The sequence below is a fragment of the Triticum urartu genome, chromosome 3 (genome assembly GCF_003073215.2).
Source record: "Triticum urartu cultivar G1812 chromosome 3, Tu2.1, whole genome shotgun sequence".
NCBI classification, from domain to species: Eukaryota; Viridiplantae; Streptophyta; class Magnoliopsida; order Poales; family Poaceae; genus Triticum; species Triticum urartu.
Window position 1 is genome coordinate 402,494,275 of NC_053024.1, and position 20,328 is coordinate 402,514,602.

Consider the following 20,328-nt stretch of genomic DNA (forward strand, 5'->3'; position numbering starts at 1 on the left):
GAGTGTAAGCCAACTATGCTATCTCCCCTTTTATTATCTATATTACATGGGATGTTGTGAAGATTGCCTAACTTGCGACATATGCCTTCAATGCGATTATGCCTCTAAGTCGTGCCTCGACACGTGGGAGCTATAGTCGCATCGAGGGTGTTACAAGTTGGTAATCAGAGCCTTCCCCGACCTTAGGAGCCCCATTGCTTGATCGTTTTTAGCGGCCGAGTTGTGTCTAGAAAAATGTTTTGAGTCATTTAGGAATTATATATCGGAGAGTTTAGGAATTCATTTTACTTCCTAGTCTCCTCATCGCTCTGGTAAGGCATCCTGACGTAGAGTTTTGACTCTTCTCTTCTCAAATTTCACTAAAAAAAATTTAGGATCACGCGGGTATCTTGGAATCGTTCCGATGGTTTTATGATGAGAACATTGTCTTGGTGCCTCCTGTCAGGGGTTTTGTGGAAGTGTCCCGGGGAGTTGAGCTCTGAGGTGTTGTCGTCATAATTTTATCGTTGCAGTTCTGGAATACCTGAGTTTAGTACGCCGACATCGAAAATCTCTTTTATGCAGTTCGTTGGTGAGATAACCTCGACGCCACCCAGTACTGGGGCGGGAGTTCGGAGTATCGCCATAACTTGTATAACAGATGCTTTTCGAAGGTTGAGGTAGATGGTTTCCGAAGTTTTCTTGGTTATGTGTTGAAGGATGGATACAGCTGGATGTAGGATTTGCTAGTTTGGGTGAGATATTATGCTTCCCCTGTATCCCCAACACCTGATTGCATAACCGGAAAGGTTCGGGAGTTTCATAGGTGGGAATTCTAGTAGCTCTAGTTCTTCTTCCACGGATATTTGGTTTGAGATTGGGATTTCTTACCGATTATTCGTTCTTGATCCGTACCTTGTTGATTTATTTCTCTACCTAAATTCTAAGTGGCTTCTCAATTTATGGATATGTGACCATTTCCAGTGGAATGCATTCGTTCTTATGTTCGGATGTGAAGACTATATGTTGCAATTTCAACCCGTTGATTCAGCTTCATTTTATCTGTCATTGTGCTAACGGTTGTCACCCTCTTCAGGATGGCTCCCGCTAAGAGCAGCAACCAGAATCAGAATCAGGATCCGCCACCACCTCCACCTCCTCCGGAGGCATGGCAAGCTGTGATGGCCGCAACCAATGCAAACACACAGTTGATCATGCAAATTCTCCAAGAGCGCAATCAAGGCAACCAAGGGAACCAAGGCAACAATCAGAATCACTTTGCTACACTCAACCAGTTCCTTGCTAACGGGCCAAAGACTTTCAGCAATTGTGTTGAGGCAACCGATGCTGACGATTGGCTCGTGGATCTGTGCAAGCATTTCGAGTGCAGTAACGTCAGGCCTGAGGACTTTGTCAAGTTCGCTTCCTTCCAACTCAAAGATCAAGCTGCAGAATGGTTCCAGCAGTACAAGGATTCCAGAGGTGGACGTGTTATTACCTGGGATGAATTCCGTCAAGATTTCAGAGCTCACCATATCCCTCAGAGCAGTGGTTGAAAGCAAGCGTGAGGAATTCCGCAACCTGAAGCAAGGCTCTTTGTCTGTCTATGACTACAACAAGTTGTTCAGAAGCTCGCCCGCTTTGCCAAGCAGGACGTCCCTGATGAGAAGAGCATGATATACCAGTTCAGGGGTGGTCTCAGAGAAGAAATCAGCTAGCTCTTGTTCTCTTTGAGCCCTTGAGGTACGATGAGTTCTACAACCATGGCATTGAAGCAGAGGCTGCTCAACTAAGTGATGCTTCCAAGAAGCGAGTCAGAGATGTTAACTCCTTCTTCTCTACTCAAAGTGGCCAAGCAGCAGAAGTATGGCTTCCTCCTCCTCCGTTTCGTCAGCCATAATCAGCAGAAGAGCAAAGGTGGCAGTGGATCTTCCACCCACCCAACCCTGGCTTTCAGAACAAGACTTCGTCTCAAGCTCCAAGATCCGAGGTGCTCCGTTACCACTCGCTGCTTTCAGAGGTCACGTGCAACAAGTGCCAACAGAAGGGTCACTATGCCAACAAGTGTCTCAACCAGAGGCGTCCTTCCTCCTCCTCCTCCTTGTGAGATCGCAAGTACAGCTATGGTCAAGCATAACACCAAGTCCGCCAAGGTTAACTTGCTGATGCAGCTCAGGCAGAGGACTCGCCAGAAGTGATTATGGGTAACCTTCCTATTAATGACATTCCGCAAGAGTTCTTTTTGACACTGGTGCATCTTTATCATTTTTATCGAAGCCTTTTGCATCAATGCATGATGTGCATACTATTGATTTGCCTAAGCCGATAGCGGTTTCTTCTCCGGGTTTGTTCATGAACACCAAAATGATGGCTCCGGATGTACTATCACGTTTGGGTGATTACAAGTTCCATTCTTCTCTATGGTTTCTTGGTAACTCGGATATTGATCTTATTCTCGGGATGGATTTGCTTCTAGCATAAGGCGCATCTTGATTGTGCAGCCCAGGCAGATTCAATTGACTCATTCGTCTGAGGATGTAATTGTCTTTGCCGCTCGGGATAATACCATCCGTCTGTTTTCTCTCAATGAGAAGGGTGAACTGGATGCTATCTCGCAAATTCCAGTCGTTTGCGAATATCAAGACGTCTTTCCAGAAGAGCTTCCAGGAATGCCTCCGCACCGGCCAGTTGAATTCGTCATTGATCTTGAGCCTGGCACGGAACCTGTGTGCAAGCGTCCTTACAAGCTCGGACCTGAAGAGTTGAAGGAGCTGAAGAAGCAACTCGATATTCAAGAGGAATGGGTCTCATCCGGCCTAGTTCTTCTCCGTGGGGTTGTGGTGTTCTTTTTGTGAAGAAGAAGGATGGAACGGACCGACTTTGTGTTGATTACCGTCCATTGAACAAGAAGACTATCAAGAACAAATACCCACTTCCCAACATCAACGAGCTGTTCGAACAACTCAAAGGTGCCCAAGTATTCTCCAAGCTTGATCTCCGTATGGGTTATCATCAGATTCGAATCCGTGAGCAAGATATCCCCAAGACGGCTTTCAGGACAAGCTATGGTTCATATGAATACACTGTCATGTCTTTTGGCCTCGTCAACGCTCCTCCGACTTTCTCTCGCATGATGAACTTCATCTTCAACGCCTACACCAATGACTTTGTTTTGGTCTATCTCGACGACATTCTGGTTTTCTCGAAGAACAAGGAAGATCATGCCAAGCACTTGCGTTTGGTGCTTGATAAGCTGAGGGAACACCAGTTCTACGCCAAGTTCTCCAAGTGCGAATTTTGGCTCGATGAGGTCCTTTATCTTGGTCATATCATCTCTGCCAAGGGCATTGCGATGAATCCTGAGAAGGTGTCTGCAATTGTGAATTGGGAACCTCCTCAGAACGTGAAGCAACTCCGTAGCTTCCTCGGTCTCGCAAGCTATTGTCGAAGATTCGTTGAAAACTTTTCTAAGATCGTGAAGCCTCTCTCAAATCTTCTCCAGAAGCACGTCAAGTACGTTTGGTCTCCGGAGTGTGACATTGCTTTCAACACTTTGAAAGAGAAATTGATCACTGCTCCAGTTCTGACTCCGCCTGATGAATCCAAGCCGTACGAGGTCTTTTGTGATGCCTCTCTCCAAGGTCTTGGCACAGTGTTGATGCAAGAGAAGAAAGTTGTTGCTTATACCTCTCGCCAGTTAAAGCCCAATGAGAAGAACTACCCCACTCATGATCTCGAGTTGGCGGCAGTTGTGCATGCTCTTTTGACTTGGAGACATCTTTTATTGGGAAGAAAAGTGGACATCTTCACTGACCATAAGAGTCTCAAGTACATTTTCACTCAGCCTAATCTCAACCTCAGGCAAACCTGATGGGTCGAAATGATTCAAGAGTATAATCCGAGTATCGAGTATACTCCAGGAAAGGCCAATGTGATTGCTGACGCATTGAGCAGGAAGGCTTATTGCAATAGTCTGATTCTCAAGCCTTATCAACCCGAGCTTTGTGAAGCTTTCCACAAACTTAATCTGCAAGTTGTTCCTCAAGGTTACCTCGCCAACCTTCAAGTCTCTCCTACCTTGGAAGACCAGATTCGCCAAGCCCAGCTTCTTGATGCTATGGTGAAAAAGGTGAAGATTGGGATTGCCAAGAGTCAACCCAAGTACAAGTGCTACCGCCTTGATGACAAGGATACTCTCTTCTTCGAGGATCGTATTGTTGTGCCCAAAGGTGACCTTCGTAAAGTGGTCATGAACGAGGCTCACAATTCTCTCCTCTCCATCCTCCCTGGGAGCACGAAGATGTATCAGGACCTCAAGCAGGCTTATTGGTGGACTCGAATGAAGCGCGAGATTGCTCAATTCGTGAATGAGTGTGATGTCTGCAGAAGAGTGAAGGCAGAACACCAAAGGCCAGCTGGTCTCCTCCAACCTCTTGCCATTCCAGAATGGAAGTTTGACCACATTGAGATGGACTTCGTGACTGGGTTTCCAAAGTCCAAACGTGGCAATGATGCTATATTCGTTGTCATCGACAAACTCACCAAAGTGGCTCACTTTCTGCCTATTAAAGAGTCAATCACTGCAGCTCAATTGGCGGAACTCTATACCTCTCGAATTATCTCTCTGCACGGTATTCCACAAGTGATCTCCTCAGACCGTGGCAGCATCTTTACCTCCAAGTTTTGGGATTCTTTTCAGAAGGCCATGGGCACCAACATCCGCTTCAGCACAGCTTTCCATCCTCAAACTAGCAGTCAAGTCGAGCGTGTCAACCAGATTCTTGAAGATATGCTCAGGGCTTGTGTGATCTCCTTCGGCATGAAGTGGGAGGATTGTCTTCCTTATGCTGAATTCTCCTACAACAACAGTTTTCAAGCAAGTTCGGGCAAGGCCCCATTTGAAATTCTGTATGGCAGGAAGTGCCGTACCCCTCTCAACTGGTCTGAAACCGGTGAACGTCGGCTTCTCGGAAATGACTTAATCACAGAGGCAGATGAAATGTGTAAAGTCATTCGAGATAACCTCAAAGCAGCCCAATCCCGCCAGAAGAGCTACTATGATAGTAAGCACCGTGATTTGGTTTTCGAGATCGGAGATCATGCTTACCTCCGCGTCTCTCCAATGAAAGGTACTCGTCGCTTTGGTATCAAAGGGAAGCTTGCCCCTAGATACGTGGGACCTTTCAAGATTGTCAGCAAAAGAGGCGATCTCGCCTATCAACTCGAGCTTCCTTCAAACTTTGCAAATGTGCATGACGTGTTCCATGTCTCTCAGCTCTTGAGCTCCAAGAAGATCTCTCTTATCGTGAGCACCCAGTTGCTATTCTTGAAGAGATCTGAACGCAAGACTCGCAACAAGTCAATCAAATTTCCTCAAAGTCAAGTGGTCACACCATTCCGACCGTGAAGCTACCTAGGAACGCGAGATCACCTCCGTTCTGAGTACCCGGCGTTCTTTTTAGTCCTAGATCTCGGACGAGATCCTTCGTAGTGTGGAGTGTTGTAACACCCCGGATATGACTTTCCCAATATGTTTTCCAACTCTTGTCGTTTCCGGCTTTAAGTTATTTTATTTTCTCGGGTTCGGGTTTTTGTCTCCATGTGTTGTTATCGTTGTCATGCATCTCTTATCATGTCATCATGTGCATTGCATTTGCATACGTGTTCATCTCATGCATTCGAGCATTTTCCCCGTTGTCCGTTTTGCATTCCGGCGCTTCGTTCTCCTCCAGTGGTCAATTCTACTTTTCTTTCGTGTGTGGGGATTAAACATTTCCGGATTGGACCGAGACTTGCCAAGCGGCCTTGGTTTACTACCGGTAGACCGCCTGTCAAGTTTCGTACCATTTGGACTTCGTTTGATACTCCAACGGTTAACCGAGGGACCGAAAAAGCCTCGTGTGTGTTGCAGCCCAACACCCCTCCAAGTTGGCCCAAAACCCACCTAAACCTTCTCCATCATCTAGAGCGTTCGATCACGATCGCATGGCCGAAAACCGCACCTCATTTGGACTCTCCTAGCTCCCTCCACCTCTATTTAAAAGCCCCTCCTCGAAAATCCGGATCTCCCCCGTTCGAAACCCTAGTTCCAGCACCTCCGCGCGACCGGACACGTCCGGTCCGGCCGAACGAAATCGCCCCGCCAACCACGAGCCGCCACGTGGGCAGCCGCGCCCACATCGCCGCCTCCTCCCGCCGCCGGCCCGCTCAGCCCGCGAGGGGCCCTCCCGGGCCCGGGTCCGACGCCACCTGCCCGCGGGACGCCGCCCTCACCGCGCCGCCCGCCTCTCCTTCGCCGGTCACCGCCGCCATCGCCGACCGCCGCCCAGTGCACCGGAGCCCGCCGCCGCTCCGCCTCGTCGCCGCACCCGGCGTCGCGCGCCACCGCGCCGGCCGCCGCCGACCCGGCCCCGCCGGCAACGCGCGCCCGGAGCTCGCCGTCCCCGGCTCCGGTCTCCTCTCCAAGTCCGGCGACCCTCCGACGAGCTCCAAGCTCCGGCCGACGAACCTCGTAGAGCGTGCCAGATCTGAGATCTAAAATCTCGAGGGTCGACTTTTTGCCCAAAACCCTAGTTCATATGCTCCTGTTCATCGTGCTATAACTTTGCATCCGTAGCTCCGTTTCACGCATATAGCATATGAAAATGTTCGTCTCAGAGAGCACATCATTTCATTCCATTGCATCATTTTGATTTGAGTTCCTCTTGATACCCGAAATGCTGTTAGAAGAGTGCTACTTGAGTTAATTGTCAGATCTGTTACTCCATTTAGATATTTGTCATTTTTTCCATTATTATTGTGTCCATGATATGCCCATGAGCTCTACATATGTTTTGTTAAGGTTTTGCCATCTTTCCAGAGGTGCAACCCATGTATTTTTGTGATGTGTGTGGTGACTAGCACAAGCTTGCAAAGTGAGGCACTTGGTAATGCTGATTTCAGGGACTTAGCATTTCCACTAAGTCCTTGATCTGTTTATCTCATATGGCCATATGTTCATGTGTTTCCTAGTGATCCGTGCCCCTTTTGAGGATGATCAGTAAGGATGTTTTGTTAATCTTGTAGTGATCTATCCATCCATGTATTTTTTTGCAATTATGGAGCAACCTAGCTTGAGTCAATCGAGCTCTACTTTTGCTACTTCGTGAATCTGGGCAGATTGTCTACTTGTTAGCGATTTTGCCGATGATGTTGTAGTCTATCCGTGCATGCTATGCTATTGTTCTTTCCATGTCTAGCTTGCATTTTGTGTATTCTTTATGGATGTATGCTTAGATTGTCATGACTTTCTCCGTAGTGAGTGCATCGAGCTCGTAAACATGCCTACTAGATATTTGTTTCAGCATGCTCCAGTTTTCACTAAGTCTGAGAACTGATTATGTTTTTGCCATGTTCACATGCTTGTAATTGTATTTTATGATCCCTTTTGGCTCAAGGTCACTAAGGGATTTTGTTAAGCTCTTTGAGTAGCTCCATGCCATGCTTTACTTTTCCATGTTTAGGTCCTGTAGCATGTAGTTTTGTTGCTCCGAAGAGTGCTATCTGATCTGAAATCCAGACAAGTGTTAATTTCACTAAGCCTGAGATCTGTTTACCATATGCATTTTTGCCATGCTTGTTTGAACCTCTTAATTGATGAATTGGCCATAGCTCAGTGCTAGACTTTTGTTAAGCATCTTGAATGCATCCCCGCCATGTATTTTGATGCCATGTTTGGGTGCTGTAGCATGTTCATCTCGTTGCATTTAGATGGCTACTTGCTGTAAATCGCAGACCGTGGTCATATTTGACTTGCTTGCCATTTCCAAACCGTAACTCCAATTCTGGCGTTCTTTATATCGTTTTCAAGCGATTTCATCTCATCTTTCCAGTGGCACACTTGGATTCCCATGTTGAGGCAAGGTTGATGCTTTCCCTGTCAAATCTTGCATATGCATCCCGCATCGCATCCCGCATAGCATACCATCCTTGCATCTAATTGTTTGAGCTTTGCACGTGGTTGATTGTGTTCCGTTTTGCTTGTTTGTCTTGTTTGGGTAGAGCCGGGAGACGAGTTCGCTAACGAGGAGCCCGTTGAGTTTGCTTTCGAGGATCCAGTCAACTCTGACAACTTTGCAGGCAAGATGATCATACCCTCGAAATCACTACTATCTTTGCTTTGCTAGATGCTCGCTCTTTTGCTATGCCAATGCTACGATGCCTACCACTTGCTTTCGAGCCTCCCAAATTGCCATGTCAAACCTCTAACCCACCATATCCTAGCAAACCGTTGATTGACTATGTTACCGCTTTGCTCAACCCCTCTTATAGTGTTGCTAGTTGCAGGTGAAGATTGGAGACCGTTCCTTCTTGGAACATTTATTTACTTGTTGGGATATCATTATATTGCCATGTTATCTTAATGCATCTATATACTTGGTAAATGGTGGAAGGCTCGGCCTCTCGCCTAGTGTTTTGTTCCACTCTTGCCACCCTAGTTTCCGTCATATCGGTGTTATGTTCCCGGATTTTGCGTTCCTTACGCGGTTGGGTTATAATGGGAACCCCTTGATAGTTCGCCTTGATTAAAGCTTTTCCAGCAATGCCCAACCTTGGTTTTACCATTTTCCACCTAGCCTCTTTTTCCCTTGGGTTTCCGGAGCCCGAGGGTCATCTTATTTTAGCCCCCCCGGGCCAGTGCTCCTCTGAGTGTTGGTCCAACCGAGCGATGTCCGGGGCTACCAGGGGCAACTCTGGGCTGGCCTACCCGACGTCTTGCTCATCCGGTGTGCCCTGAGAACGAGATATGTGCCGCTCCTATCGGGATTTGTCGGCACATCTGGGTGGTGTTGCTGGACTTGTTTTAACCTGTCGAAGTGTCTTGAAGAACCGAGGTACCGAGTCTGATCGGAACGTCTCGGGAGGAGGTCTATTCCTTCGTTGACTGTGAGAGCTTGTCATCGGCTAAGTTGGGACTCCCTGTAGGGATTTGAACTTTCGAAAGCCGTGCCCGCGGTTATGGGCAGATGGGAATTTGTTAATGTCCGGTTGTAGATAACTTGAACCTTAACTTAATTAAAATGAATCAACAGTGTGAGTTACCGTGATGGCCTCTTCTCGGCGGAGTCCGGGAAGTGGACACGGTGTTGGAGTAATGTTTGCGCAGGTTGTCCTCTAGTTTCTCGCTCACGCTTTGCCTTCTCTTCTCGCCCTCTTTTGCGAACAGGATAGCCACCACATATGCTAGTCGCTTGCTGCAGCTCCACTTATATTTACCTTGCCTTACCTATAAGCTTAAATAGTCTTGATCGCGAGGGTGCGAGATTGCTGAGTCCCTGTGGCTCACAGATTACTATTACACCAGATGCAGGGCCTGATGATTCCGCTCCAGGTGACGCGCTCGAGCTCAAGTGGGAGTTCGACGAGGACTCTCAACGATACTATGTTTCTTTCCTGATGATCAGTAGTGGTGCCCAGTTGGGGGTGATCGGGACCGTGTCGCATGTTGGGTTATCTTTTATTTTGGCGCCGTAGTCGGGCCATGAGTGTTTGGATGATGTAATGTTATTTATGTACTTGATTGACGTGGCGAGTGTAAGCCAACTATGTTATCTCCCCTTTTATTTATATTACATGTCTGTGAAGATCTGGTGCTAGTAGGTTGCTAGTAGTGTTAATTACTCCTTGTAGTTGATGCTAGTTGGTTTAATTGGTGGAAGATCATATGTTCAGATCCTATATGCACATTAATACCCCTCTGATTATGAACATGTTTATGCTTTGTGAGTAGTTACTTTTGTTCCTGAGGACATGTGAGAAGTCTTGCTATTAGTAGTCATGTGAATTTGGTATTCGTTCGATATTTTGATGAGATGTATGTTGTCTCTCCTCTAGTGGTGTTATGTGAACGTCGACTACATGACACTTCACCATTATTTGGGCCTAGAGGAAGGCATTGGGAAGTAATAAGTAGATGATGGGTTGCTAGAGTGACAGAAGCTTAAACCCTAGTTTATGCGTTGCTTCGTAAGGGGCTGATTTGGATCCATATGTTTCATGCTATGGTTAGGTTTACCTTAATACTTTTGTTGTAGTTGTGGATGCTTGCAATAGAGGTTAATCATAAGTGGGATGCTTGTCCAAGTAAGGGCAGTACCCAAGCACCGGTCCACCCACATACCAAATTATCAAAGTACCGAACGCGAATCATATGAACGTGATGAAAACTAGCTTGACGATATTCCCATGTGTCCTCGGGAGCGCTTTTCTCTATATAAGAGTTTGTCCAGGCTTGTCCTTTGCTACAAAAAGGATTGGGCCACCTTGCTGCACTTTATTTACTTTTGTTACTTGTTGCTCGTTACAATTATATCCTATCACAAAACTATCTGTTACCACTTATTTCAGTACTTGCAGAGAATACCTTGTTGAAAACCGCTTATCATTTCCTTCTGCTCCTCGTTGGGTTCGACACTCTTACTTATCGAAAGGACTACGATAGATCCCCTATACTTGTGGGTCATCAAGACTCTTTTCTAGCGCCGTTCCAGGAGTGTGAGCGCCTTTGGAGTGAAGTCCTTTGGTAGGTGGAATTGTAAGGAAAATTTATATAGTGTGCTGAAATTATTGTCAGCTTGCAGCTGTTATATTAATTCGCTATCTGTGAAATTAAGTGCCTACTAACCAATTGCTGGTTAGCTCGGGGTATCCCTTCACCATCGACGACGTTGATAGCTCGAGATCTCTACGGAGTCAGAAGCAATAGAGGTTGCTCCCTGGCCCAACTCTACTGAAGAATCTTATTGAGTCCTACTGAAAATGAAACTGTTTTGACTTCTGAAGATCTCTTGCGTGGAATATAATAGAACTAAAATGGCTAGCATCCTTTATGAGGAGATGGAAGCAATACATCTGTGAGGCATCTAAATATTATGTGGTAAGTTGTGGGATTATTTAGAGGTCTGTTGTGCAGGTGTTTTGCTTATCCCCCGATGATGTATCAAGAAGAACGTCTTCCCATTATATCTTTGTGAGGGAGACGCTATATCAACTTATCGATGATATCTCAGTTTATGTAATAAGATTTATATGGGATTGCTATGAACTTACAATACGATTCATTTGAACATCTTGATCATCAGAGAGTTGTACTTCCTTATGTCATGCTCTGTTCATCATGATTAGGTGAATTAACTATATAATTATTGGCTCTCGCAAAGGAGGAATGTGAGCATCACTCAAGCAGGAGCTTAATTCAATCATGTCCGCGATCCTTAATGTCGCGGGTTATATTTCCCATTTGTTATGTCTGATTGTATGGTAGCGATATTAAGATTCCCGTCGGCATGTAAGTTTAGTAGTATTGGCACACGTGGTTCCGATAGGCCAACGTGAGAAACCCCTCAAACCTGAATCTACAGTACATCGCCGCAGAGGCTAGTCACCCACCAAGACGCCCAGGTACAAAGAGCCGCCTGCTTTATCGATGGAGAGTCGACGCAAGGCATGGCCAACCAGTTAACACTACAACGTGTGATTCCTGCTAGCGTGTGACACCACAGTTCCCGTGAGGACCGCTATGCTTTTAGGGTAAAGACACTCTGACTTCGGACCTTTCCTACACGAAGCCGCTTGGAGTCGGCCTTCTGAGCTCCAACTATTAACCCGTATAATCTCTCATCAAGTATGGACGGGGCAGGCCATATGTTGGGACAATCTGACGAGCGTGAAGCCGAACCTCGGGCCGTGGCTTAGCCGATGAAGCGGCAGGGGAGTGGCCAATGAAGCCCACTCCCGCCACCAAGGCATGCACGCCGTACCCCGGAAGATCTCCGTGCGGCGTGGCACTGTTGCCATGCCGGCCCTGACATCAGCACCGCAGGACCGAATCCTGCACCCACGACGGCTTGTCTGTACGGCCCAGAGGCAGCGGGTCCCACCAGTCAGTGAGACCCCAGGAGACGGCAAGAGGACCACCAGTCGGACCCGTCGGGAGTCGGCCCGGGGAGTCGGCCGAGCCCTCCCCCGGGGCCCAGCGCCACCATTAATCAAGATGTGATGGAGAGTGGCAATAGTGATCGCCCGCCAGGCGGCGGGGCTGTTGCCACGACCCCATGATCAAGCCCGCGTCATCAGAAGCACGGCTACAGTAATCAGCAGCCGGCAAGACCCGCCCGCGGCGGACGCGGCCTGTCGGCTCCGTACCAGGCCAGTCGGCGGGGCCCCCAGTCGGTCGGCGGGAAGAAGGAGGCCAGAGGCGCTGACGGCTGGGCCCGCGTCCCAGCCGGATTACCATTGTACCCCTGGGGGGTAGGCCTATATAAACCCCCCAGGGCACCCATGCAAAGGGTTGGAACCCATTAGCTCTAGCCAAATCATATAAGGGAGAGAGCTAGCCTTGCCCTCTCCTACCTCCAGAAAACAGCTCAAAGGAGCAACATGCACTTTGCCATAGTGATCATGCGGAGACCCCACAGAGCAGCATAGCATAGGAAGTGGATATATCTCCCTGCCGAAGCCGACAATGCGACTGCTTGTCATCCTGCTAAAGAATTTTCATTTGCATAGTACGCAGACGGTAATAGATTCCGAGTTCTCCTGTGCTGTAACATCTAGACATATCGTCCATTCAACTTTCTCTCCCTATGCTTTCTTAATGACACAAGAGACCGGCACGCGGAATCAAACCAGTTGGCGGACTCCTCGTTATGCGGTAAACATCACCATCCCGAGCCGGGAATCCTAATCTCATTCCTTTGGCAAGTCCGCACCTAACCCCCGACATTTGGGCGCCCACTGGGGCCTGGTACCGCCACGTCCGGAGACCTGTTCTGGACGGGAACCCCTTTTCCTCCCTGGCGAGCGCAGCCAAGCCAGGCACAGCCAGACGGAGTTTGCGCGACGCTGCGTGCTGCGCGTTGAGATCGCCTGCGCAGCCAGCTGCCTCGGCCGAACTTGTCGGCGAGGTTCGCCTCTCCGACGAACCTGCATCCAACGCAGGCACGGGCGGCTCCCGAGAGCCTCCTCGCGGGCCTCCTCGATCAACTCCACGTTTTCGGCGAGCCTGCCGTAGACTTGGAGTCTGTAGGCTCCACCGACCCGATGCTGGTCGACTCCGACACCGCGTCGCTCGACGCGTTCCCCAACTAATGTGGTGGTCTACGACGAACCTCTCCCTCGCGGAGAGCAACGGAAGCACCGTCACCGAGGTGCTAGTCATCAATCATAACAAGCTCCCCGGCGGAGGAGCGCATGACTCACTCGGCGCGGCGCTACAGGACTCACTACGCCGCATTCCGGAACGACTACGCAGAGACGTTGGAGGCGCGGCCTTCATTCGTTGAAGGCGACCCTTCCCGATCGTAGAGAAGCGCTCTATAGCGCGCACCGCCGTTCAGTCTGCGAGTGTCATAAGTAAGCAGGCCAAACCCCTATCCGTTCCCCCGCAAGCGGCGACAGAAGCTGACCAGCATGAGACGCTTGTCAGAGCCTACCAGAAGGAGAATGGATCGGGTAGGCGCGCTCGCCGGCCCCGATAGGCCAGCCGCCTTGCGCGTGTATCTTTCTCTCTATGAACTCTTAAGCAGCGCGCTTAAGCCATCGCAACCTTTATTGCTCAAGGCAGACCGCCAACTGCTGTACTGCTACACCAGTGAGAACATTCCGTAGTATTCTGTTCTTAACGTAACAAGAACCGCCCAGTGCATAGTCTGAGCGGCAGCTCTGCTTGATCATATTCTCGATTTGCGAGACGTTAGAAACCCGCCTGCTCTGATGGAATGGAGCGAGATCCTATGACGGGCGCTTCCCGCACCACCTGGCCGTGTAGGCCATGCCGCAGAAATCGAAGCCGTCGCATTTAACAACCTGACACAGAGCACCGCGAACCTTAGCGCTTTCTCAAAAAACGATTGACCCTTCGCAATGAGATCCAAGTCGGCGTAGCGATCTCGGACGACTGACTGGCGCGCCCGAGAAAGAAGAGGATAAGGAGCCGAGTGCCGCAGTCCCAGCCCTATTTAGTCGGACTCTCTTTATATACCACTCTCTAAGCGCGACTCAGTACGGCCCGCTCCCTGAGTAGCAGGTGGAACGACGGGACGACTGATCCACCTCCCCCTCCTACGCCAGGATGAGCGGCTCTCCTCTTCTGAGCTCGTCTACCTGTTAACATCCCCGAACTTAGATAGCGATCTCTTTTTCGGTACATTATCAGCTAAGTTTTGCAAATAAGTTGGGGAATTGCAGCTTGTCTCTAGCGTTAGTCAAATAGAACGGGGGATTTAGAGATGACACGTAGAACTATTATTCTTAAAATCTCTTCTACCAAATTCGAAGCAACTACATACTGATATTTAAAATAACTAAAGGCAAAGTGATCGGCGACCGCCTTGCCTAAACACCGATATATTCAGAGCTTTTGGTGCCCGTGAGGTCCATAAACAGCCCAGAGTACACACCTCCATCTGCTTCGAGTATGACATGCAGGCAAGTCCTGCAGGACATGTCCGCCACTTCACGACTATATACCCTCGCACAAGCTGGTAAAATCTAGCCAAGATGCAGCTTTGGCCTTGTCTCCCCCGCCTGTTCGAAGTCGCCACCCCGTACTCTCGACTGACGAGCCTCATTTCCTCAATCGAATCCAGGGTTCATCTCTCTCCATAGATGACTACGCCCCAAGTTATGACCGGCTCCTGAACCGGGTAAGAGACTGGGAGCGTGTGCAGGCCTGCACTCAGTGCGTCCTCTCTAGACCTCCATAATCCTGGGTCCCTTATGATCAAGAACCAAAGCCTTCCAATCTTGTAGATGCATAAAGATCATTAGGCAAAACGCTATAATATAGCTGCCGACCAGTGCTCAATGAATCCCGCTCACGGTCTAGCGCACTCCGATCTACATGGTTAGAGATATACAAACCTACGACAATAACGCTACAATAGCACATGAGCCCCACGCGAGCCTCGATGCTTCAACAGCTGTCGACTTCACCAAGACGTCGTTCGAATCCCTTATCGCCGCACAATGATGACACCAGAGATGTATCTACAATGTTCGGGTTCCTCACCAAGCTCGCTCTTCAGAGCTTTACTCCTATTAGTAGCGTGCCAACAAGGCGACCCGACGAGTCGACTCCTTATAAAGCCGATCCTATTAACCTCATTCAATTTGGGCCGTGTGAAATGTCTTTCCTCTTGCAATCTCGCTGCTTATGTAGGCTTGCTATCGAGGTTGCATTGCAGCCATCGAGTACTTCACAGAACGGGCATTGATGTAAGGCACCCTCCTCATCGAGCACCAAGCTCCTCTCGACCCGAAGAAACGCAAGGCAAACCCGGACGAGGCTAGTGATCTGTATCATAGCGGACGAACAGTCTACTCTTATAACAGGATTAATCCTTGTTTGCCTTTCACATACAGGCGCGGTAGAATCCGCAGAGCTATCAACATGCACCAACTGGCAAGATGGCCCCTCAATGCTCTCTAGATTAACGTGCCGGCAAGGAAACACCAATCGTCGACAACTTTAGTCAGGCGACCACTAGTGCGCAATCGTATGCCCCCGGCTACACCTACCGCTCGTTCTGTCTCTACCATTTCTTTGCTCTAACGCATATTAAAGCAGATTGACACCTTTACTGCAGCTCCACATAAGGCCATATATACCGAGCTTCTTGAGCTCCTATCTGGGTGGCTATGTCTCTTCCGCCTCCGATCCCGACAAAATGCGAAGGCAGAATTTGCCCAACTGTTTTATTCTGCCTTCTCCTTATGATCATAGACTTCAATGCCGTACTCTCTCTCTAAAGTTCCTAAGTAGCGCAAAGCCATGTGTTCAGAATCACACCATCCCAAATTTCCAGCAATGTGGCCTCTAGTGCTCATCTACCTAATACTACCTGCCCAAGGAGACTTGGCGCTCCTGTCGCGTCCCTGCAAATTTCGCCACTTCTGGGCCGACACCCTGTCGACCATCGCGCCCTTCAGCAATCCCAACCAGTATTGCTATCACGGAACCAATCGCGCTAGTACACAGAACGTAATTCTCCTATTCGTTCTGACTGCTTTCAATTACCCTGAAAAGAACATGGACCTACGTTCTTGGTGTTTTACCGGCTACTTGCTGTGGATGGCCGGATTAAAGAAATCTTATGCACTCATTTTCGCAAATTGAGTATGCTCGTCTATTTGGGCTTTGCTACCGCAGTTTACAAGAGTTTACCTGCGTATATTGCTCCGATCTGGTGCTTTACTTAGTGTGATAATAGCTAGTTGTAATCAGTCTTTCGGAATAACTCCACGAAATGTTGTTAAGTATTTGTAGTAGCATCAGAGACCCAGAGTTCCATCCCGCATGGTCCAAGAAGCCCAGCAGCTGGACCAGGGCCTGATCCATCCCTAAGGTAGGTGATGCCTAGTCCCAAGTGGGGGCCTATGCCTGGTCTTGATCCCACCTCCTCCGGCTACGGATAGGTACAACAGTCGTTTTCCGCGTCTTCTCTGCGGTTCTGAATGACGAACGGCTGTATAGTACCCAAAGCTTGGGTGATTCCTGCGCACGTTTTACACGGGATCTTAGTTCTTTCATGCGAGCAGCGTTTTATCCAGTAATTTATACCGAGTTGTAGAACAGCAACTGTACAAGGACACCATGGAGAAGTTAGGAATCAAGCAAAGACAGCTTCAGAACAGCCGGACTGTGTTCCACGGCATTGTTCCTGGGCTTTCCTGCTCACCAATCGGCAAGATTGATGGACGTCCTCTTCGGAGACAAAGATCACTTCCGCCGAGAGTCGGTTTGGTTTGAGGTGGTGGACCTTGAGAGCCCATACCATGCGCTACTCGGCCGACCCGCCTTGGCCAAGTTCATGGCGGTCCCCCACTACGCCTACCTCAAAATGAAGATGCCCAGTTCCAGGGGAATTCTGACTGTAGCCGGCGACTACCGGAAGTCGTCTGCCTGTGCGGAGAGCAGTCGGCTAGCCGAGTCCCTGGTGATCGGCCGCCCGAGAAGCGGGCTCCTTGCGCGATGGCCGGCAGCAGCCTGTTAGCCCACCGAGCGGATTCAGCACTAGACCGTACTCAGATCCGCAACACCAATAGGACTCGGTTTCTCGATAGATTTGATCCAGTATGGATTCTATTCACCGGCTAAAGAACGGCTCATTGAAGAATGATACCTTTGGATCCGAGCAACTACCCAGAGAGATAAAAGTTCTTTGAGTTACTACACCTGCATAACTTCCAGAGTGCGACGTTGAAACACAACAATCGGAAACGTTCTAAGCAATTCAAGAAAATAGGAAGTGCGATTACTCGCAATTATTCCGCTCGTGATGACGATACGGATAATCTTCGCATGACGCCCCAATAACATGCCAGTGAGAGTGTTAACCGACGGAATTCATCTATCTGATAACCGAAGTACAGCATAAGTTACTATATGTCAATCTAATGGACAAAAGCCCGAGGTCAGAGCGATATCCCACTTCCGTCGCGACCAGAACCCCAATATCAGTAAAGGAAAGACAAAGAGAAGATCTGTCGAGAGAAAAGAGGATAAGCGCCGCTCTCTAGCAGCGCAGGCTCATGTGATGGGACAGTATTGCGTTTCCAAATGCTAGCAAATCCGGTCCTGGGGTACTGAAGCGCAAGAAAATACCAAGCCGTGTTGAACAAGCTCGACAACTCCTCTGTGATTACTTCTTGTTATCATTGAGCTACACCAAGCCTCGAACAAGGCCTTGCTCGCCCTTAGAGAGACCAACAATCTCTACCACGAACTTTTTGAACAGAGTAATGATGAAGACTCCACAGCCGGATGCGATCCTCTTGAGTTTTTTGGATGCATTACTCAGAGTTTCACCAGATCAAAGCTGACACGCGGCTGACGACTGAAATTAAGCCTAGCCTATCATAACATAGCGCCGTCGTGAGCTCACTTATCTGCTACAGCTCACCATGACTTCTGCAATGGTAACTTGCGCTGTCTCGTGGTGGCCTGCGTGCCACCTTCACGCGTCCTGCATGCAGAAGTGCTCCTCAAGCAGCTCGGACAGAACCCCACAGTCATACACTGGATGCACCGTAGTAGTCTGAAAGACGGAAAAGCATTGAACACTGCTGATAGACCTCAAGAGACCTTTTGAAGGAACACTGCGCCTCGATTCGCAGATCTAAGCCTCTGTCTCCGCTGAGAGTGATTCTTTTTGGGTTACGTCTGACTTCAGCAGGTAGCCACCGACCCAGGCCAGACTTCCTTGACGCACATTGCCTGACAATCCCTAACGCAACACATCATAGATGGGCGATAGACCGATAGCACACCCTATCAAAGAATCCAAGGCCATAATGAGAGAAGAGAGTGAGCCGTAAGCTTAAGTTTATGTGGTACCCAGCTGATCGCTACGATGCACAAAGCTTTCACCGGGCTTCTTGCGTCCACACGAGTTCATCAGTCGAGGGCGCAGAAGAAAGCCTCTCCCCTTTTATACCCAAGTCATGAAGAAACACTTTCTTCAGTCAAGATACCATAAGGCAAAGGAGAAGCGCGAAAGTATACGTTTCTCCATGAAGAAGTAACTGACTACTCCAATCCCGTTGGTGCCTGCGGCTCCCGACTCCCAAGAACCTATGCTCCTGGTACATCTCTCTGCCACCAGCCGTTGTGGTTCCTCGTATAATGTGTTAGCAATGTCCAATTGTAGCTGGACGCAAGGGAAGGGAAGCGAGAGTCACATTCCCTGTCCAGAGAACCGGTATATACCGAGCGAAGTGAGCTGTTATCGACCTCCAAAACAGAAAACTACCCGCCGACACCAGAAGATGTGCTCCGTGTATGGCGTACATCTTTACCGAAGCAACAAGAAATTGAAACCTTACTTTTCCCTATATATGCATACCGATCACTGTCTATGGTCTGGCACGGACCCCACGCTGCCGAGCCAGGCATGGAAGCCGAAGAGATTGCCTTTTCTCGGCCGAGTGTCCAACGTCGGCCATAGAGGCTTGGCTCCACTTACCAGCCAGTCCAACTATCAAGCCCGCACCGCCATCAAGTGCACAAGCACTCTGGCTCCCGTACTTCTTTCTCGTCGATTCTAGGAGCCGTAGACCCGGGTTAAACTGTTATAATAATGCCACGAAATCCAGTCGTCTCCTGACTCCGGGATTGTGGAACGTTGCAGAAACAAAAATTTTCCTATCTTCTTCTCTATATCTCATCTAGGAGTCATCTAGCAACTGATGGTCATAGCCATTGCCATGCTACATACCGAACTCTGCTATGACTGCCCACTTCGCGGAAGCGTTCAAAGAAATTCGGACGGGCTGGAGGAAGCGTACTCGACGTGATCAAGATCTACCCAGGAGCATCCTAGCACCCTGACCATCCGGTACCAATTCCCTTAAAATTTCACGGTACCGCCACCTCAACGCGTTCAAACCACACTTACGGTGCGGCTAACGGCTCCTCCTTATTGATCCAGAAAGTACTAAGGGGCAGAGATATGGCTTTGAGGAAGCAGCGCGAGAATCCGATAGCACGGGCAGCCAGCACTGGACCGCTCATGGTGGTGATTGAGCTGCAAAGTACTCTTGGCAAGGGGTCATAATCACTAACTCTTATGGTCATAGAAATAGGATGTGTTGGAAGGAGAGGGGAGGCACAAAGGCTTGGTTGAGAGACCTCTTTCAAACCCACTATTAATTATGAATGCGAGTTCCAACCGTGGGGACCGAACCTTAGCCCTACCGACCCGATATCCCTGCAATCCCTAGGTCTCACGAAAAATGGGAGCTTTGGCCCTTCCTCCAAGAGGCGTCCGGCCAGGGAGGAGTCCCTCCTCCCCAAGGCACCTCGGAGGTGCCTTCCCCCTTTAGGACTCTTCCCTTCTTACCCTTCGCGCATGGGCCTCTTGGGGCTGGTGCCCTTGGCCCATATAGGCCAAGGCGCACCCCCTACAGCCCATGTGGCCCCCCGGGGCAGGTGCCCCACCCGGTGGACCCCCGGGACCCTTCCGGTGGTCCCGGTACAATACCGGTGACCCCGAAACTTGTCCCGATGGCCGAAATAGCACTTCCTATATATAATTCTTTACCTCCGGACCATTCCGAACTCCTCGTGACGTCCGGGATCTCATCCGGGACTCCGAACAACATTCGGGTTACTGCATATACATATCCCTACAACCCTAGCGTCACCGAACCTTAAGTGTGTAGACCCTACGGGTTCGGGAGACATGTAGACATGACCGAGATCGGCTCTCCGGTCAATAACCAACAGCGGGATCTGGATACCCATGTTGGCTCCCACATGCTCCTCGATGATCTCATCGGATGAACCACGATGTCGAGGATTCAAGCAAC